Source organism: Acinonyx jubatus, chromosome C1, assembly GCF_027475565.1.
Source record: "Acinonyx jubatus isolate Ajub_Pintada_27869175 chromosome C1, VMU_Ajub_asm_v1.0, whole genome shotgun sequence".
Taxonomy (NCBI): Eukaryota; Metazoa; Chordata; class Mammalia; order Carnivora; family Felidae; genus Acinonyx; species Acinonyx jubatus.
In genome coordinates this window covers 116,471,066-116,493,557 of record NC_069381.1, presented here as the reverse complement: position 1 = coordinate 116,493,557, position 22,492 = coordinate 116,471,066, and the positions used below count along the sequence as shown (strand labels likewise).

General features: G+C 37.9%; 1 protein-coding gene and 1 pseudogene across 9 annotated transcripts in view; one reads left to right on the top strand and one right to left on the bottom strand.

Annotated features, from left to right (window-relative positions):
- PTPN4 (protein tyrosine phosphatase non-receptor type 4) overlaps positions 1-22,492 on the top strand; it is a 219,252-nt gene that overhangs the window by 57,088 nt on the left and 139,672 nt on the right. The gene's annotated exons all lie outside the window — the stretch shown is intronic.
- On the bottom strand, positions 3,152-3,637 carry LOC128313995 (nucleoside diphosphate kinase B-like; annotated as a pseudogene).

Sequence of the window (22,492 nt, the reverse complement as noted above, 5' to 3'; positions counted from 1 at the left end):
TTCAATATTCATTGGAATGGTGTCGGTGACTGTAGAAAGAGATGTGGATGTTACCATGTAGGTAAGCTACGTGACTCTCTCTCTCTGATTTACCACTCCCTATCCCTTCCCCTGGGCGATTCTTTGTTCTGAGTCCCCTTATAGAACCAAGAATCCCCAGGAGGAATCTTTGGTGCCCACCCAGTATGATCCTCTGCCCAGAGGTTGGTGTTGGTTGGTGTTGGTGGATTGACTCTGTTGATCCCAGTATTATAGAAAAGAACTTACTTTGTTCTTTGTATCCATTCAGAGTGTTATTACTAACTCAAAATTAGGTAGTTTATTATCTATATATTAGAAATTTGGTTATATAGTAAAGGTAGCATCCATATAGTCTTATTTGAGTCTTTGTTCTTACTTAACATTCTTTTCAAAAATGAGACTTTAAAATAATTTTGCTTCCAAAAGTTAAAAATAAAACAACTCTGGACTTGCATATATGCATGCATTACATGTAAACATACAGCAAATTACTCACTTTCAGAAATCTTTACTTCTCTTGAAACTTTTTTCTAGTGCTTATGAATTCAGTATAGTAATATGTCTTCCTCTTAAATACTTTTCCTAGTAACTGGTTTTATGACTTTTTTCATTTACCTTTTGAATTGTACACATAATTTTTAAATGTAACTATTTAGTGTCCACAAAGAAAAGCAGCAGCTGTGATATGTGATGAATCAGTAATACTGTTATGACAGTATTTTTTTCAGAAAATTTTCAGATTTTTCAGAATGTGCACACACTTCTTTTTGATGCTTCCTTTGATTTGTTTGTAATAAGCTTCAGTGATTATTATTTCTGCTGTTTCCTTTGTAGTTATTTAATTTTTTCCCCCATGTTAAGGAAATCTGGAGGTGAATAGGCATTTAAGTTTAGTACTAGGTTAATTTACAGCATTGGATTCACTGCATATTTTTTGATATCACTTAACTTTGAATTACTGTGAAGTGACTTTCATTTTTCCTTATCAAGAATAACTTGAATGGGGCACCTCGTTGGCTCAGTCGGATAAGTGTCCACCTTTGGCTCAGGTCATGATCTCGTAGTTCATGAGTTCAAGCCCTGCATCGGGCTCTGTGTTGACAGCTCAGAGCCTGGAGCCTGCTTTGGATTCTGTGTCTCCCTCTCTCTCTGCCCCTCCCCTGCTTGCACTCTGTCTCTCTCTCTCTCTCAAAAATGAATAAACATTAAAAAAAAAAAGAATAACTTGAATGGGACTGGGCTAGTTCTACAAAGAACTACATAGATCTTGGATCTACCTGGATTGCAGCTTTTGGACTATCCCACACAGATTATTTAAGCATATAGTGATGTCGCAATTACGACTAAGCACTCATGAATGGTTAATAAAGGAAGTATTGTGATGTAGGAAGGTAGCATAGTATGATGAGAAGTGCATGGACCTTTGAATTCAAAAGACTAGATTTGTAACCTGTACCTAGTAAGTATTTGCTCTGTGGCATTGTCCTGTTTGCTTGATCTTTATATATAATTTCCTTTTATATATAAGGTGGAAATGATACCATCTATTAGGGTTGTCAGGATTAAATGAATGTATATGAAGCAGCCAATAAGGATTCTATTAAGGTGCTTTTGAAATACAACATCCCTTCTTGTTCTTTATCTTCTTTTCCCTCTTTCCTCTTTAGTTACCCATAGTTAGCCAGAGTGAAAAGTTAGAGGGTACAGTGTCCACGAGACTGCCCTCACTTCTGACACCAGTTGCAAGTTTGGGAGATTTCTGAAACGACCCTGAGTTTCAATAATTGGTTAGAAGGGCTCACAGATCTGGGGCGCCTGGGTGGCTCAGCTAGTTAAGCATCTGACTCTTGATTTTGGCTCAGGTCATGATCTCACGGTCTGTGGGTTCGAGCCCCACATAAAGCTCTTGTGCTGACAGTGTGGAGACTGCTTGGAATTCTGTGTCTCCCTCTCTCATTCTGCCCCTACCCTGCTTGCTCTCTCTCTCTCTCTCTCAAAATAAATAAAGAAATTAAAAAAAAAAGGGCTCATAGAACTCATTAAAAGTTGTCATTCTCATGGTTACAGTTTATTACAGGGAGAGTATACAGATTAAAATCAACCAAGCTGGGGTACCTGAGTGGCTCAGTTGGTTAAGCACCTGACTTCAGCTCAGGTCATGATGTGGGTTCAAGCCATGTTCAAGCCCTGCTCAGAGCCTGGAGCCTGCTTCAGATTTTGTCTCTGTCGCTCTCTCTGTCCATCCCCCATTCACACACACTCTCTCTCAAATATAAATAAACATGAGAAAAAAATTTTTAATCAGCCAAGGTAGATGCCAGAAGGAGTTAAAACTGAGAAAGAACTTCCAAGTCCTCTTCTCATGGAGTCATAGATGGTGTTACCTTCTCCTGGCCACCATGTGTGACAATACACACAAACTATTTCCAACGAGGGAGTCTCCTCCAAGCCTTTTGTATTTTTACTGGGACTTGATCACATACTCCCTGCATAACTGACCTAATCTCTAGCCTTTCCTACTGGTCAGGCTAATACCCTTAGTTTTCTGTTCCTGTAGAAGTCAGAACTGATGTTCCCCATCATAAATCATATTGTTAGACTGTCAGGTAACCAAGACCCCCAGGCAGGAGGTCTTGACGGGGCCAAAACACCTGCCAAGCCCAGGACATTCCAAGGGTCTAGAGATCATCTCCCATTAGTGAAGGGCAAAGACCAGACTTTTGTTTGGAAAAGGTCATTTTTTCATGGTAGTGCTACATTTTTGTAGTAGCTGATTAAATTATTCTGCACTATCAGTGCAGAGCCTGATACCAGGTTCGAACCCATCGAGATCATGAGCTGAGCCGAAATCAAGAGTCAGACACTTAATCTACTGAGCCACCCAGATGCCTTGGTTATTAATTTCTATCTAAGTAGTAACATACACTTTTAAATATTTTTTCAAAGCCCAACAGGACAAAGCATATAATGAAAGCTTAATGACATGCTCCCACTTATTTATTTATTTATTTACCCACTTTCCAAAGGCTTTATTGGTGAATATGTTTTAGAAGAGAAAAATTGATTCTGTTATTTCCAAGCCAGTGGAATGAAGAGCTGTGTCCAGGGACACATCAGGTGGCACCAGAGGGGACTGATGCTTTGTCTACCTTTCATTCCTAGTTTTAGTCAAAAGCACAAGGCTTTGTAGTCAACCAATTCTTTAGGTTTAAACCATAGGCTGATTTCTTTCTCTGCACTGTTTACTGAATCATTGCCATGAATGATGTTCCTGCCAACTTGAATACAGAAGTCCTCATGAGTGGTGCCTGGCTTACAGTCTGCTGGTTTGGTCTCCCCAAACATCACTCACCCCGTCTTCACCACAATCAGACCCTCCCAAACCATGGCCACAGTGGGCCCAGAGCTCAGGTACTTTACCAGCCCTGGGAAGAATGGGTGGGCCTTTATGTCAATGTGGTGCTGCTTTAGCAGTTCCTCCGAGGCCTGTAGGAGGGAGCCTTTTGGCCACAACATGGAATCCCTTCTGCTCAAAGTGCTTGGTGATCTTGCCCACCAGGGTGTGCTACACACCATGCAGCTTGATGGCAATGACCATGTGCTCCTGATTGGCCATGGCCAAGAAGCTGGCTGTGCTGTGCTGCTTGGGGGACTGGAGGCGACTCCCACTCTTTTAGTACTAGTTTTGAAATACCTTTGGAGATATATTTTAGGCATTTATTTCCATTTTTCTGTGCTGGTTTATATTTTTTATTCTGGACATTTTTTATATTGACTTCCCATTATACAAGATGAGGATTTAATATTTTTAGTCTATTTTACATCCTCCTCCTAAAATTCTTCTGTCATAATTTTTAGTTAAATATGTTTATCTGTCTATCTGTCCCTTTACTGTTTATCTTTTGATCTTCTATCAGAATTGCATTTGGCTTCTAGTAAAAGAAACTGGAAATAACAGTAACTTAAATGAGCTAAAGTTAACTTTTCTATCAAAAGAATCCTAGCGATTGACAGTCCAATAATGGGATGGCAGCTTCACAGTTATCAAGGAGTCAGGTTTCCTGTTTGTCCTTCACTTCCCTGGGTGCATGGCTGTGTACATAAGATCATTTCATGATCCAAGAAAGCTTTAAGAATTCTAACATGCTTGTCAGCTTTCAGGCAGGTGGTGGTGTTACCCAAAATGGAGTTAGTCTCTTGGTGGTTGTTGAGCCAAAAGACACAACCAAGCCAAAGAATAGGAAAAGGAAGGGTTTTACTTGCAACAAGTAAAGGAGAACACTGGGGATCGTTCCCAAAGCAGTGTCTCCTGAACCACAGTATTGGGGAAGTTTTAAGCTAACAGTGCACACATATTCATGAAGGGGCTTTGTTCAGTGGGGAATAGAGCATGGAATTGGGGCAGAAGTCATCTGAGGGTGACTGAGTCTAGGTCACAGTCACGAAGGTTGGCAGTTGGTCCATGTCTAAATGCTCAGGTTTAGATCCTGCACAGAGAACTCAAGGATGTGCATCAGGTGAATCTTAACTTTTGAATCAGTACTGGGAGCTTTACTACTGATTTACTGTCCCTGATATGATTAGGTTATATCCTGGCCTGATAGTGGCTGTCTGCTCTTACATTCTTTCACAAGATGGCTGGGACCCAAATTGACTTCTCTTAGGTTAAGAAAGCTCTGTCTGTTCTTTTTCTAGGAACCCAGCTCTTTCTGATTACAGTAGGGGAAAATGGAGAAGCAAAAAAGGGGACATACCGGTTTTCTTCCCCAAACTTAAAGAACGTTACTTATAAATTCTACTCTGTAGGTTCTAGTTACATCTTATTGGCCAAAATTCAGTAACATGTCCTCATTGGGTCTGCAAGGGCTGGGTATTTTATTTTATTTTATTTTATTTTATTTTATTTTATTTGTTATTTTTATTTTATTTATTTTTTTAATTTTATGTAGGCTCCATACCCAACATTGGACTTGAACTCTCGACCCTGAGATCAAGAATAGCACACTCTACCAACTGAGCCAGCCAGGTGCTCCAGGGCTTGGTATTTTACATACCGTTTCTACCCCAAACAATATTGAAGCTTTATTTTAATGAAATGAGACAAAATGGTTATGATGTGGGCCGTTGGCAGTTTCTGCCTTAATTGGTGTCATTGTTTACTTTTTTTATCATTATGCAAGTTAATTTACTGGAAAGCCAAGCAGCGAGGTTGGATAGTATTTTGTTCTTCCTAGAATTATTCATTGTCTTTTCTTGAAAATATGCTTAGTTTTCTCCCTTGAGCTTTTAGTTTTTGTGTGTCAAATTGTAGGCAAACCTCATTTTACTGCACTTTGATTCATTGCATGTCACAATCCTGCATTTTTATAGATTGAAGGTTTGTTGCAACTCTATGTTGAGCAAGTCTGTTGGCCCCATTTTCCCAACACCTTTTGTTCACTTTGTGACTTTGTGTCACATTTTGGTAATTCTTGCAATATTTCAAACTTTTTCATTATTACATGTTGTGATTTTTTTTTAAAGATTTTAATATTTTTAAGGAATTTCTACACCCAGCGTGGGGCTCAAACTCACAACCCTGCGATCAAGAGTTGCATGCTCCACTGACTGAGCCGGCTGGGTGCCCCTGTTCTAGTGGTCTTTGGTGTTACTACTGTAATTATTTTAGGGTGCCATGAACTACACCTGTGTAAAGCAGTGAACTTAATTGATAAGTATGTGTGTTCTGACTGCTCCACTGATCAGCTGTCCCCCTGTCTTTCTCTTTCCCCTCTCCTTGGGCCTCACTATTCCCTGGAACATAAGAATACTGAAATTAGGACAATTAATTATCCTACAGTGGCCTCTGCGTGTTCAAATGAAAGGAAGGGTCATACATCTCTCACTTTAAATCGGAAGTTGGAACTGATTAAGCTCAGTAAGGAAGGCATGTCGGAAGCTGAGATAGGCTGAAAGCTGGGCCTCCACCAGTTAGCCAAGGTGTGAGTGCAAAGGAAAAGTTCTTGCAGGAAATTAAAAATGCTACTCCACTGAACACATGAATGATAAGAAAGTGAAAGAGCCTTATTGCTGATACAGAGAAAGTTTGAGTGGTCTGGATAGATCAAACCAGCCACATTTCCTTAAGCCAAAGCCTAATGCAGAGCAAAGCTCTAATGATTTTTAATTCTGTGAATGCTGAGAGAGGTGAGGAAGCTGCAGAAGAGTTTGAACCTAGCAGAGGTAGTTTCATGAGATTTAAGGAAAAAAGCTGTTTCTGTAACATAAAGGTGCAAAGTGAAGCAGTAAGTGCTGATGTAGAAGCTGCAGCCAGTGATTCCAGAAGATCTAGTTTCTCCTTGAAAATAGCTACACTAAGCAGCAGATTTTCAGTGTAGACAAAACAGCCTTCTATTGGAAGAAGATGCTATCTAGGACCTTTACAGCTAGAGTGAAGTCAATGCCTAACTTCAAATCTTCAATAGACAGACTGACTCTCTTGTTAGGGGCTAATGCAACTAATGACTTTAAATTGATAAGTAGAAGCCAATGCTCATTGGTCATTCAGAAAATCCTAGGGCCCTTAAGAATTATGGTAAATCTATTCTACGTGTGCTCCATGAATGGAACAACAAAGCTTGGATTGTAGCACATCTGTTTACAACATTGTTTAGTGCATATTTTAAGCCCATTAATGAGACCTGCTGCTCAGAGAAGATTCAGTTCAAAATATTACTGCTCACTGACAATGTGCCTGGTCACCCAAGAGCTCTGATGACGATGTGATGCTGGCCTCATAGACTGATTTTGGAAGTATGTATTCCTTTTCTTCTACCCTCTGAAAGGGATTATAGAGAATTGATATAATTTTTTCTTAAATGTTTGGCAGAATTCAGCAATGAACCCATCTGGATCTGGTGCTCTCTGCTTTGGAAAGTTACTAATTTGCCTTAACATTTTAAGCAGTAGGTTGCTAATTCTTTTTCCTTAATAAGAATAACAAAGATGGATGATTGTTTACAATGAAATTTGAAGTTACATCCTTGTATTTGCATTAAAATCAAGTGTTTATTTTTTAAAGATGACCTCCCCTTCCCATTTCTATTTTATGTGTGTTTTGGCAGAAAATAACAAGAGTCATTTTACCTACTTTGTCATCAATCATCTAAACATTACAACCTAATCCTTCCATAATGTATATGTATATCAAACCATCTCTTTGTACTCCTTAAATATATACAATTCTATTTGTCAATTGTAGTTTAATAAAGGGTGAAAAAGAAATACTATACAATCTTGCCTCAGCCTTCATTCTGCTTCCTGAAAACTGCTCCCTCAAATCTTACTGTCTAGTTGGGAAATTAACTAGCTTCTTATGGCTTATTGTGTTTGACTTCTAGCAGGTTTTAGAACTGTTACCTTCTCCTTTTAAGGAAAACTCTTTTCTGTCTCTGATCACATTCTGTATCTTAATCAGTTTTGTACATATTGATGTCCCCCCCCCTTTTTTTTATCTTTCCCTTTCATTCTTTCCTGGTTTCTGTAGACTGTGATACCTATTATCTCCAGTCCTGTTATTTTTCCTCAATGCAAACTCTCTGTCTGCTAAAGATGCTAGAGGTATTTGTGGTCCAGAAAATTTTTGAAATCTCTCCCACCATGAGAAGGGGTTGATAGTACCTCCAGTTAAACCTTGGTGGGCCTTTGTGATCCCCTCCACAATAGAATCCATTGGAAGAAATGTTGTATAACTTCCCAGTTGAGGTTAGAAAAACCAATTCACTTCTGCTGGCATTTTATAGTACACTCCTCTAGGAGAGCTTTCAGATGCCATGTAAAGTCCGGCTACCCTGAGACCTTGTGGAGATTTTGTGAAGAGACCATATGGAGAGAACACATAGATGCCCAGGGAATTCCCAGCTGTTTGTCTCCCAGGGCAGGACATTAGACATCTGAGTGAAGACACCTCTTGAGATGACACCAGTCCTAACATGTTATAGGCACACGAGACTCATTGAGACTGATATAGCTGAACCCAGTGAAATCCCAGAATCCTCAGTAAAATAAACTTAATGTTACTGTTTTAACCCACTGTTTTTTTTTTTAATGTTTATTTATTTTGAGAGAGAGAAAGAGAGGGAGGGAGGGAGGGAGGGAGGGGGAGAGAGAGAGAGAGAGAGAGAGAAAGAGCCCCAAGCAGGCTCTCTGCAGTGAATGCAGGACCCAGCGCGGGGCTTCAACTCACAAACCACAAGATCATGACCTGAGCCGAAATCAAGAGTCTGATGCGTAACAGACTGCACCACACAGGTATCCCTAACCCTCTGTTTTGATGTGATTTGTTAGTCTTCAGTGCATAACCAGAATAGTATTTCACATTCATCATATTCAAAACAGTTAATTGTCATCTCCTCATCAAATGATATATGTTATTTCTCTCTGATTAGTGTCATCATCACTGCTACATAACATTTTTGGTCCTTTTTTTTTTAAAATCTTTTTTTTTTTTAACATTCATTTTTGAGAGACAGAGTGAGGTAGGGAGGGGCAGAGAGAGAGAGGGAGACACATAATCTAAAGCAGGCTCCAGGCTTTGAGCTGTCAGCATAGAGCCTGACGTGGGGCTTGAACTCATGAATAGCAAGATCATGACCTGAGCTGAAGTCGGAAGCTTAACTGACTGAGCCATCCAGGCACCCCACATTTTTGGTCCTTTTTAACTTCTGTTCAAACCTTTTGCCCATTAAAAAATTGTTTTAAAGATATCTTTAGTGTGATTAAAAAGATTAAGTTTACTATTTTAACATGTTTTAATTGTACAATTAAATTTAGTGGTATTAAATATATTTACTATGTTATATAACCATCGCCACTGTCCATTTCCAAAACTTTTTCGTCATCCTGAAAAGAAACTCAGACTTACACCTAAATGATTAATTTTTTGTGCTGTTACATATTATAATATTTTCTTTCTTTTTTTTTAATGTTTATTTATTTTTGAGACAGAGACAGAGCATGAACGGTGGAGGGTCAGAGAGAGAGGGAGACACAGAATCTGAAACAGGCTCCAGGCTCTGAGCTGTCAGCACAGAGCCCGACACGGGGCTCGAACTCACGGACCGTGAGATCATGACCTGAGCTGAAGTCGGACACTTAACCGACTGAGCCACCCAGGCGCCCCTATAATATTTTCTTAAATTAAGATTTCCAGTTCATTTGCCAGTATACAAATATAGAATTGATGCTGTATATTTAGCTTGTAACCTGCAACTTAACTCATTTGTTCTGAGACTTTTTATAGATTGCATGGAATTTTCTACATGTCTGAATTAAAAATTTTCTTTTTTAATCTGTAAACCTTTTATTTCATTTTCTTATCTTACTGCACTGACTATGATAAGAAATGAATAAGAGTGGTAAGAGGAAATTTTTTCATTTTTCTCATTGAGGTGTAGAGCATTCAGTCTTTTACCATTAAATATGTTGCTAACTGTAGTTATTTTGTAGATGCTCTTTATCAGCTCAAAGAATTTCTCTTCTAGGCCTAGCTTACCAAAAGGGTTTATCATGACTGTATGTTGAGTTTTGTCAAATATTGTTTCTTTTTGATCATTGGTTTTTCTTACTTAGTTTGTTAACGTGGTGAGTTTCACTGATGCATTTTTGATTGTTGAACCAACCTTAAATTCCTTTGCTAAAATACCACTTGTTTGTGATGTCGTACCCATTTTATATATTGCTAGATTTGGTTTGCTAATATGTTGTTGAGAATTTTTGTGTCTGTGCTTATGGGAGATGGTAATATGTATTCTTACATTCTTGTAATATTTTCATGTATTTAAAAATTTTTTTTTTTAATATTTATTTTTGAGACGGGGAGACAGAGTGTGAGTGGGGGAGGGGCAGAGAGAGAGGGAGACGCAGAATCTGAAACAGGCTCCAGGCTCTGAGCTGTCAGCACAGAGCCCAATGTGGGGCTTGAACCCACGAACCATGAGATCATGACCTGAGCCGAAGTCGGATGCTTAACTGACTGAACCACCCAGGTGCCCCTTTTCATGTATTTGTTTATATGTGTTTTTGGTATCAGGTTAGCGCTAGTCTAGTTGGGAAATGTTTTTTCTCCTTCTCTTTTCTGGAAAAGATTGTGTAAAATTGTTTTTATTTCTTCCTTAAATGTTTGGTGCAAGAGAGCACACCCATGTGGCAGGGGAGCGGCAGAGAGAGAGGGAAAGAGAGAATCACAAGTAGGATCTGTCCTGTCAGTGCAGAGCCCAACATAGGGCTTGATCCCATGAAGTGTGAGATCATGACCTGAGCCAAAACCAAGAGTCAGACACTTAACCAACTGAGCCACCCCTTACCCCTGGAATATCTTAAACTATAAAGTCAACTACTTTAACAGATCTAGGACTGTTCAAATTAAACATTTTTTTCCCTTGAGTTTTAATAATTTGTGTCTTTTAAGAAATTGATTTATTCTAAGTTGCCAACTTAATGACCATAAGTTTGTTGTGTTTTTTTTTGGTTTTTTTTTTGGTTTTTTGAGAGAAACATGATTGGGGGAGGGACAGTGGTGGGGGGGGGGGAGAGAGAGAGAGAGAAGAGAAGAGAAGAGAAGAGAAGAGAAGAGAAGAGAAGAGAGAGAATGAATCCAAAGGAGGCTCCATGCTGAGTGTGTGGTGTCCAACTTGGGGCTTGATCTCATGACCCTAGGGCTATGACTTGAGCCGGTCAGGAATTGGACGTTTAACTGACTGAGCCACCCAGGCACCCCTGTTGTGTTTCTTTATTCTCTGTAGGAGTTGTATGGATGTCTATCAATAGTAGAAGTAAAAGATAATTTGGGTGTTTTCTTTTTATTTTCCTCTTTCACTCTGGCTAAAAGGTTATCAATTTTACTGTTTTTTAAAAAATCGCTAGTTCTGGTTTTAATTAAATTTGGTCAATTGTTTATCTCTTCAGTTTCATTGATTTCTATTATTTTCTTCCTTCTTTCATATTGGTTCAATCTACTGTTTTAATTTTTCAAGGTAGAAGCATGTAGATTATTATTTTGAAATATTTCATGTTTTCTATTACAAGCATTTAATGCTGTAAATATCTCTCCAAGCACCGTTTCAGCTATACATCCTGCAGAGTATCATATGTTGTCTTTTTATATTCATTCAGTTCAAAATATTTTTAAATTTCCCTCAATACTTCCTCTTTGCCCTTTGGGTTATTTACATGTATGCTGGATTCCAGATATGTGAGGATTTTTCAGATACTTTTCTCTTACTAATTTCTATTTAAATTACATTATGTCTAGTTAATGTGCTTTGTATGATATCAATTCTTTTAAATTTGGTAAGGTTTGCTTTTGTAAGGTTTATTTTAAATTTGGTAAGGTTTATGGCATATTTTGGTGAATGGTACATGTGCACTCTTTTTGCGTGGAGAGGTCTATAAATGTCAATTTGGTTGATTCATAGCATTTTTACATCCTTGCTGATTTTCTCTTTGCTCTATCAGTTGTTCAAGTTGAAGTCTTCAACTATAATTGTATAATTGAACATTTGTGTGTCAGTTATATTAGTTTCACCTCATGGGAAACTAATGTGTTTGTATTACCTCTTGTATTAGCCATTTAAAACTGTTATTTCTTCTTAGTGAGTTGACACTTTTATCAATACGTAATGTCCATCTTTTCCCTTGGTCATTTTCTTTTGACATCTACTTTGTCAGATAGTACACTTCATCTTCCATTTGAATCGTGTTTATATACTGAATCTCTTTTCATTATTTTTATTAATGTGTGTGTACATTTTTATGTTACAATGGAAATCTGGTAGACAGTGCATGAATAGGTCTTTTTAAAAGTACAATCTGGGGGCTCCTGGGTGGCTCAGTTGGTTGAGTATCTGACTTCTCCTCAGGTCATGATCTTGTGATCTGTGAGTTTGAGCCCCATATTGGGGTCTATGCTGGCAGCTTAGAGCCGGGAGCTTGCTTCAGATTCTCTGTCTTCCTCTCTCTCTGCCCCTCCCCTGCTCTCACTTTGTCTCTCTCTCTCTCTCAAAAATAATAAAAATAAACATTAAAAAGTTTTTTTAATTAAAAAAATTAAAGTATAATCTGACAGTTAATGTCTTTTAATTTAAGCTTAATGAGATTATTGAATTTATTCAATTTAGTGCTTCCATTTTTAAGTTCTTTTGTTTATCCATTCTGTTTTTTGTTTCTTTTTCCTTTCCTGCCTTCTTTGGATTAGTTGAATATTTTTAGTATTCATTTTTAGTGTATCTCTTTGCTTCATTTGTTGTTTTTTTGAGATTGCTATCTAGATTATATTATATATATACCAACTTTTTATGATCCACTTAAATTTAACATTTTACCACTTCAATTAAACCTGTACACTTCCATCCATACAGTTCCCAGTTCCCTCAGTTCCCTCTCCTTTTATTGGTTATTGTTGTCATATATATTAATTTTATATAGGATATCTTCTCAGACATGCTGTTTTACTTTCAACAGTAACACGTTTTAAATAATTTAGTCGGAGAAAATAGTGTATTATATTTACCCATATATTTACCATTCTTTTTGCTTTAAGTTTGATTTCCCTCTGGTATCATTTCAATTCAGGGAAGAACTTCTAGGTATTTCTTTTAGTCCCAAGTCTTCTGGCAATAAATTCTCTTAATTTTCCTTTGTGTGACAATGTTTTGAGTTGCCTTATACTTTTTAAAGTATATTTTCTTTTCTTTTTTTTTTTAAGTTTACTTACTTTGAGAGACAAGAGCGACCTGGGGAGGGGCAGAGAGAGAATGAGAATCCCAAGCAGGCTCCATACTGCCAGCACAGAGCCTGATGCAGGGCTTGAACCCACGAACTGTGAAATTATGACCTGAGCTGAAATCCAGAGTTGGACGCTCAACCAGCTAAGCCACCCAACCTCCTCTTTTTTTTTTTTTTAATATTTTTTTATTTTGAGAGACAGAGAGAGAGAGAGAGAGGTGTGTGTGCGAGAGGGGGAGGGTCAGAGAGAAAGAAGGAAAGAGAGAATCCCAGGTAGGGATTCTCTATGAGGGGCTCTATCTCACAAACCCATGAGATCATGACCTGAGCCAAAAGGAAGAATTGGTTGGACACTTGACTGACTGAGCCCCCCAGGTGCCCCAAAGTATATTTTCTTTCTTTCTTTTTGTTTTTTTAATGTTTATTTATTCTTGAGAGAGAGAGAGAGACAGAGTGCCAGTGGGGAAGGGAGAGAGACAGAGAGGGAGACACAGAATCCAAAGCAGGCTCCAGCCTCTGAGCTGTCAGCACAGGGCCCGATGCAGGGCTCAAACTCCCCAGCCTGTGAGGTCATGACCCAAGCCAAAGTCAAATGCTTAACCAACTGAGCCATCCAGGTGCCCCCCCACTGATGTATATTTTCAATGGATATGGATTTCTGGGGGGATAGCTCTTTCTCTTTAAATATGTAGTTTAGCTGTTTTGTGACTTCATAGTTTCTGATCCAAACTCTGCAATCATTCAAATTATTGTTTTTCTATATGAAATGTGTTTTTTAAATATGGTCTCCTGTAAAATTTTTAGAAATTTGATTTTATCTTTTAGCAGTTTGATTTTGATGGGTCTGGCCATGGTTTTATTTAACTGAAAATTTCAAATCTTTAAATCCATTGCTTTGATCAAGTTTGGATACTTTTCAGTCCTTATTTCTTCAGATATTTTTTCTGTATCAATCTCTTTCTGGTCTGTTTCAGGAACTCTAGTAATGTGTATTTTAACTTTTGTCCATAGGTCCCTGAGTCTCTGTTCACATTTATAAACTTTCTCTTTATTTCAGATTAGACCTGTTATTCATTACCTTAAAATTGACTTTCCAGTTATATTTATTCTGCTATTTAGCCCATTCAGTGAGATTTTTTTTTTTCAATATATGAAATTTATTGTCAAATTGGTTTCCATACAACACCCAGTGCTCATCCCAAAAGTTGCCCTCCTCAATACCCCTCACCCACCCTCCCCTCCCTCCCACCCCCCATCAACCCTCAGTTTGTTCTCAGTTTTTAAGAGGCTCTTATGCTTTGGCTCTCTCCCACTCTAACCTCTTTTTTTTTTCCTTCCCCTCCCCCATGGGTTTCTGTTAAGTTTCTCAGGATCCACATAAGAGTGAAAACATATGGTATCTGTCTTTCTCTGTATGGCTTATTTCACTTAGCATCACACTCTCCAGTTCCATCCACGTTGCTACAAAGGGCCATATTTCGTTCTTTCTCATTGCCATGTAGTACTCCATTGTGTATATAAACCACAATTTCTTTATCCATCAGTTGATGGACATTTGAGATTTTTATTTTAGATAATGTATTTTTCAGTTTGAATATCTCCATTTATATATGGGTATATGTATGGGTGTTTTTTCCTGAGAATTTCTGTATATTCTTTCATTTTAAGAGTGTTCACCCCCTTTATTCATGGAAGATGGTTATAGTAACTATGTTAAAGGCTGTGCCTGATAATTCCAACATCTGAGTTATTTCAAAGTGTCCATCAGTTGATCATCTTTTTACCTTGAAAATAGTTCAGATTTGCCAGATTCTTAAGTGTATCAGGTGATTTTTTATTGCATCCTGGACATTCTGGAATATTATGAGACTGTATCTTATTAAAATCCATGATATAATATTGTTTTTGTTGTTACTTTAGTGGGAGGTTAACCTGGTACTCAAATTCTTCTCATTTTGGGGGCAGTGGTTCCAGCATGAATTCATTTCCAAAGCCTTTGGTGTGATCTGGGAGTGTGATGTTTGCATGGCACTCGAGAGCTACTTTAAGGCTGACACTCTAGTTCAGTTCTTAGTCACTGCTGTGGTTCTTCGGGTGTATTCTGCACATGCACAGCTTTGGCATGAGCCCAGGACTTGTTCTGATGTGTATTCTCCTACACTTTGCAGGCTTTTCTGCACACTTTCTGGTTGCCGGTAGCCACTTTTCATACTCTGGTCAGAAGGATGAGGTTCTTTTCTGTTTTGTGGAACAGTCTTGTCTTAGAGTGTAGTGGTGCTGAGAGAAAAGTGAGGGATAAAAACCAAACAAGCACAGATTACTCCCTACTCTTCAAAAAACCCTATTTTCTTGTACTATGCAGAGATGGGAGTTTTAGTCCCCACGGTATCATCACCATGGCCATCTCATTGCATGACCGGGGCTATCCCTGAGGCAGAGCTCTAGAGAGGAAAAAATGTGTCTCTGCCTGCACATCCCCCCTCCCCCCGCACCACACTCTGGTTCACAGGGCTTCCTTCTCTCTTCCTCTTAAAAAGAAAATTGGGTTTCCCTTGTCTCTTTTGCTGCCTGTGCCTACTGGCAGTTCCCTAGTTCAACCCATCTTTGAGTCAAAGGTTTAAGTAAAGAAAACTAAAGAAAGGATAAAAAAAAGAAAACCTGGAAAGCTCACCTTACCTCAGATTGTGAGTTTTTCCTCTCTACACTGCCTGCTTTAATTTACATTTTGGATTCCTCATATGATTGCTTTTTGTTTTTTTATCTTGAGTCTTGAGTGAGAAAAGTAGCTTCTAGTATGTTTATTTCTTGTTGATCTACACCTGAAGTCGAATATAAATCTTGTCTTAGTAATGTCATACTAGATCAAGTTTTTCTTTGGTAGTATATAGTGTCTTTCCTACTTACATACTTGCTTCAGTAAAGTGACACATGACTCACCTCTCAGCTTCTCATCTGTAGAAATTCCCCTGCTTGGTACCCTGTGAATATGCTTTTATTTTTTATTGTTTTGAATAATATTTAAGATACGTTTCTACAGAATCCTTTTTCTTTCATATATCCAAATTAATATTTTATTAGATAATTTTACTGTAGTATGGCTTCTCAGTTGTAGCTTTGTATTAGTATCTGTTGGATAATACTTACCTTGCATATTAGTTCTGTGTTACTTCCTTAGAGCTTTCACATATGTTTTTGGTTCTTTTTGTCAATAACAATGTGGTATGACAATTACCTCTTTTTCATAGATAGAGAAATCAAACCCAGGGAGTTTGTGCCTTGCTCATAGTTACAGGCCAAGTAAGTGATAGATTGAGATAAAAATCCTGGCCCTTTGACTCCTCAGACTGATGTTTTTATCTGCCACACCATCTGCTATCAGTTGACTGGTCTTCTGTTTCTTCTCTATATCTCCTTCTGATCAGTGGCACAAATTAAAAGTTGTGGTTATGAAAGATTGGAGATAAGTAGTCCATGGTGCTGTTTGTGTTACGTTTTTGTATGCATAAGAATTTAATGGTGGACTCTTAAGGAAAGCTTATTAGAAGTTCGGATTGCTGTCTGCACACCTCAGTTTTGTAGGTCTTTTTGGGGGCTTAGGAATCTGTATTTAAAAAGTACGCAAGATGATTTGGATCCATGTAGTCTCTGTCATAAAAACACAGTTGGGAGGGATGGAGACTGCCTTGGCCTCATTAACATTCTATAATTAGTTGTTATTTATAGAGCACATTTTCCGTTGTGTTCATTGCATATACTAAATGGGACATAGTCAAAATTCATGTCCCAGATGTATTATACTTACTATTCTCCTCCCTCGTGGAGTAGGCTTTCTGTTTAGTATTTTTCTAAAGTTCAGTGAGAAACGAATCTATAGTCTTACAAGAATTGTCTTTAGGAAGTGGTTTTGAGCCCATAGCTAGAACTGTAAATGTTCCTCTGTAGTGATGATTCTCAAAGGGGACTGATTTTATACCTGCTCCCCCTCCCCCAGGGGACATTTGGCAATGTCAAAACATTCTGGTTGTCACAGTTGGGTGGGAGCTACTAGCATCTGCTGGGTGGAAACCAAGGATGCAGCTAAACATCCTATAATGCACAGGATAGTCCCCCTCTCCATGAAGTCTCTAATATAAAATGTCATCAGTGCCAAAGTTGGTTGAGAAACTATGTTCTAAAGTTAGTGTTCAATGAAGATTTTTTATGAATAAATTCATTTTTTAAAAGAATGTTTAGTTGCAGTTTTCCACTAGTTAGGTGTTTATACTTTTGAAAGTTAAGAGTCAAGAGATTTTGTTTTGTCCCTAAGCATACCCCCATACACAAACATTTCTTCTTGAGTTGATTGTTTGCATTGTGCATTTGCATATTAATAACACTGGATAAATGGGAATGATTAAATGAAGACAGAGCACTGTACAGATCTGTGGTCTCCCTGTGGAAAAATCTATTTTAGTTCAGCTTTAAATGAAAGCAGAGTAGAAAAGTAGAATGTTACAGGGGCTAAGTTTGAAGTGGGGAGGTTTATATGTAAAGAGTAAAACTTGACAATTTTTGTGTATCAGCAAGTGATACATTAGAGTTCCCACTGGGCCATTTACTTGCTAATTTTCCTTGGTAAAACAAAATTTTCTCAGTCTGAATGAATAAGAACTGATATTTCAGGGTTTTGGTAGTGCAAGTGGGGCAGAAGTAACTTTTCAGTTGAAGTATAACATACATACAGTAAAAATCAAATCTTAAATGTAAGATTGATAAGAATTACAAACTAACGTCTGTGAAATAGCCATTGGATCAAGATACAGAATATTACCAGTACTTTAGAAGCATTCCTTGTACTTCCTTCTTGTTATTTATCACTCCTTGCCTGAAGTAGTCACCGTTCTGATATCTATCACCATAGATTAGTATTGTTTGTTTTTAATGTGAAATTCTTATTTTTGTAAGTCACCATGTCAGCAGTTTTATATATGGTTCGACCTAAATATTTCTTTTTCCTCCCCTTTTCTGTGTCATATTCCATTTGTGGCAGCCAGTCCCCAAAGATGGCCTCCCACTGGACCATACCTCTTAGTATTCACACCATTGCAGAGTTCCTCACCCCTGAGTGTTGCCTGGCCTATGTGATTTGTTTCTGTCCATGGCAATAAAGAGACTCTTTGTGACTGCCAGTAATGTGAAGGCGTCCCCCTTCTAGTTGGGTCTCTTAGAACGCTGGTACTCTTGGAACAGTCTCAGAATCCAGGTATCCTGCTGTGAGAAGCCTATACCATATGGAGAGGCCATAGATGTAGGCTCTCTGGTTAACAGTCCCAGCTGATACTCCAGCCAGCAGTCAGCATCAGTTGCCAATCGCGTGAGTGAGCCCTCATGTACATCTTGGTACTGTCAAACTTCAGATGAATTTAATAGCTGCCATCTAACTGCAACCACAAGTAAGAACCACAGAGTGGGCCCATCAACCCACGGAAGCATGAAAGATATTAATAGTTTTTATTTATTTTTAAGTTCTTAAAATGTATTTAAGTAATCTCTACACCCAATGTGGGGCTCAAATTCATGACCCCGAGATTAAGAGTCACATGCTCTTCTGAGTCAGCCAGGTGCCCCTGATACTTCTTAAAAAACATCTTGGTGGGGGCGCCTGGGTGGCGCAGTCGGTTAAGCGTCTGACTTCAGCCAGGTCACGATCTCGCGGTCTGTGAGTTCGAGCCCCGCGTCGGGCTCTGGGCTGATGGCTCAGAGCCTGGAGCCTGTTTCCGATTCTGTGTCTCCCTCTCTCTCTGCCCCTCCCCCGTTCATGCTCTGTCTCTCTCTGTCCCAAAAAATAAATAAATGTTGAAAAAAAAATTAAAAAAAAAAAAACATCTTGGTGTGTTTACCATAAAGCAATAAATAGTGAGACATCATTGCATAAGTACACTAAAATTTATCCAGTCCATTGTTTGTGGACCCTTGGTTTGTTTACATTGTGGGGCCACTATGAATACTACAGCTTTAAACAATTCATATATGTAAATTGGTGGAAAAATATATATACGTATATACTTCTTTTGGGCAAATATCTCAGAGTGGAAAGCTTAGGTCAGATATTATGAAACAGTTTTTCATAGTGGTTATATTTGCATATACATTTCCACCAGCAGCTTATGAGAGTTGACATGTGCTCTCTCTCTACATCCTCACCAACACTTGGTATTTTTCAATTTCAGCCGTTTTGATGCTTATGTTGTAGTATCGTGGTTTTACTTTCTACTAATGAATTTTTTCAACATTTAAAAAATAACACCAATCTCTTCCAATGAATAAAAAGAGAAGTAATAATTAACAGCTCATTTTACAAAACCAGCATAACCTTCATATTTATAGCTAGTCAGATCATTATTATATAAAGAAATACTGTAGGGGCACCTGGGTGGCTGTCGGTTAAGCATCTGACTTCGGCTCAGGTCATGATCTCAGTTTGTGAGTTTGAGCCCCGCTTGGGCTCTGTGCTGACAGCTCAGAGCCAAAAGCCTGCTTCAGATTCCATATATCCCCCTCTCTCTGTCCCTCCCCCACTCACACTGTGTCTCTCTTAAAAATAAAGTAAACGTTAAAAAAAATTAAGAAATATTGTAGAACAAAATGAACAAGATCTGAAAAATTTTCAAACAAATTATTAACAAATTAAATTTATATTGGCACATACACACAGTACTCATAAAATGTGTTTATACCAAGTTAGGTTAATTTCAAGAATGTGAGCTGTGAAGGAGAAATTCCATGTGATCAGTTCCCCAACATGTTTTAAAAAAAACAAAAACTTAGTGCACTAGAAATAGAAAAGAATTTCTATAAACTGCCGAAGGGTATTTACAGATACCTAAGGCATACATCATACCTAGAAATGAAATACTAGAATTTTTCCCCTAACACTGGAAACAAGGATGTCCACTGTCCATCACTTCATTGTGCCTTTGTTGTTGTTGTTTCCCTTTCCCTTATAATTATTGATCGTTTATGTTTCCAGTATTTATCTCACTCTTTTTGTGGTTTATCAGTAGTTCATTTTTGCTAAAATCTCCTGTGGGGAAAGATTTGTCAGGTTCTTCTTGTAGGAACTGTCAACTTTATAGTATGTATGCTTTATCAGCGTCATTGACATATAATTCACATTTAAAGCGTACAGTTCATCCTTTGTAATTGTACATTTCAGTGGTTTTAGGTATATTGCTATATTTTAAAATAATATATATATATCACATAAAATTTACTACCATTTTAAGTGTCCAGTTCAATTGCACTAATGACATTCACATTGTTTTGCAGCCATTAATACTGTTTCCAAAACTTTTTCATCACTCCAAACAGAAACTCTTGAACCATCAAGCAATTACTCCCCATTTTTCCCTGACCCCAAAACCTATGAATTTGCCTATTCTAGATATCTAAGTGGAATCGTACAATATATGTTCTTTTATGTAGGCTTGTTTCATTTAGCATAATGTTTCAAGATTCCATGTAGAATGTATCAGAACTTCATTCCTTTTTTATTCCTGAAAAATATTCCATTATACAGGTATACTGCATTTTGTATGTTCATTCATCTGTCGATGGACCTTGGGTTGTTTGCACCTTTCACCTCTTGTGAATAATGTTGCAGTGAACATTAGCTTGTGAATATCCAAATCCCTGTTTTCAGTTCCCTGGGGTATATACCCAGGAGTGCATCTGCTAGATCATATGATACTTTTGTTTAGCTTTTAAGGAACTGCAAAATTGTTTTCCATAACAGCTGCACCATTTCACATTCTAACCAGCAATGTACAAGGGTTCTAGTTTCTCCATAAATTTGCCCACAATTGTTATTTTCCACTTAAAAAGAAAATTATAGCCATCTTTGTAGGTGTGAAGTGGTATTTTTTTATTGTGGCTTACACTTTGCATTTTTGGAACTCTTTTTGGTGCATAAAAGTTAAGAAATGGCATATTGTTTTGGCAAATTGCACCATTTATCATTATGCACCATAATGACTTTTTTAATACTTAGTAATGTGATTTTATTTTTATTTTTTATATTTTTTACATTTATTTATTTATTTATTTATTTATTTATTTATTTATTTATTTAAGTTTATTCATTTTGAGAGCAGAGAGAGCATAAGCAGGTGGTGGTTTTGGGGAGGGGAGGACAGAGAGAAGGAGAGGCAGAATCCCAAGCAGGCTTCAGGCTCTGAGCTGTTAGCCCAGAGCCCAGTGCAAGGCTCGAACTCAGCGACTGCAAGATCATGACCCGAGCCAAAGTCAGACACCTAACTGACTGAGCCACTCAGGTGCCCCTAACCTTTTATTTTTTTTTAATTTATGTATTTATTTTGAAAGAGAGTGAGACAGACAGACAGCATTAGTGGGGAAGGGGCAGAGAAGAGGGAGAAAAAAAGAATACCAAGGAGGCTCCACACCGTCAGTACAGAGCCCAATGCAAGGCTTGAACTCATGAACTGGGAGATCATGACCTGAACTGAAATCAAGAGTCAGATGCTTAACCTAGGTGAGCCACCTAGGTGCCCTTTACCCGTTATTGGTTGTATGATTTGCAGTTATCTTCTTCCATTCAGTAGGTTACCCTTTCATTTTGTTGATGGTTTCCTTTGCTGTACAAAAGCTTTTTAGTTTGATGTAATCCCCTTTGTTTATTTTAGCTTTTGTTGCCCTTGCCTGAAGAGACCGTTCCAGAAAATATTGCCAAGACCCATGTCAGAGAGCTTACTGCCTGTGTTTTCTTCTGTGTTTTATGGTTTCAGGTCTTACATTCAGCTGTTTATTTCATTTTGAGTTTATTTTTGGCACAAGGTATTGGTTCAGTTTCATTTTTTTTTCATATAACTGTCTAGTTTTCCCAGAACCATTTATTGAAGATTAATTGATCATACATGCTTGAGATTATTTCTAGGCTCTCTATACTGTTAACCTCTGTGTCTATTTTTGTGTTTTTTAGTGTAGTTTGAAATCAGGGAGCATGATACTTTCAGTTTTGTTCTTTCTCAAGATTACTTTTGTTATTTGGAGTCTTTGGTGGTTCCATTACAAATTTTAAGATTATTTGTTCCAGTTCTGTGAAAAATGTCATTGGTATTTTTTATGGGGATGGCATTGTTTCTGTAGATTTCATTGAGTATTATGGATATTTTAACAATATTAATTCTTGGAGCCCTTGAGAATTATATATCATTTCATTTACTTATCTTCAATTTCTTTCATCATTGTCTCATCGTTTTCAGAGTATAGGTGTTTGGTCTTCTTGGGTAAATTTATTCCTAGGTGTTTTATTTATTTATTTTTTATGGTAAACGTGATTGTTTTCTTAATTTCACTTCCTTTTAAAAAAAAACTTTTTAAATGTTTATTCATTTTTAAAAAATGTTTTTTAATGTTTATTTATTTTTGAGAGAGAGACAGAATATGGGCGGGGGAGGGGCAGTGAGAGATGGAGACACAGAATCCGAAGCAGGCTCCAGGCTCTGAGCTGTCAGCACAGAGCCTGACACGGGGCTCGAACCCACAAACCATGAGATCATGACCTGAGCTGAAGTCGGACGCTCAACCGACTAAGCCACCCAGGTGCCCCTGTTTATTCATTTTTGAGAGACAGAGAGCGCTTGAACGAGCGAGTGGGGGGAGGGGCAGTGGGACAGAGGAAAACGCAGAATCTGAAGCAGGCTCCAGGCTA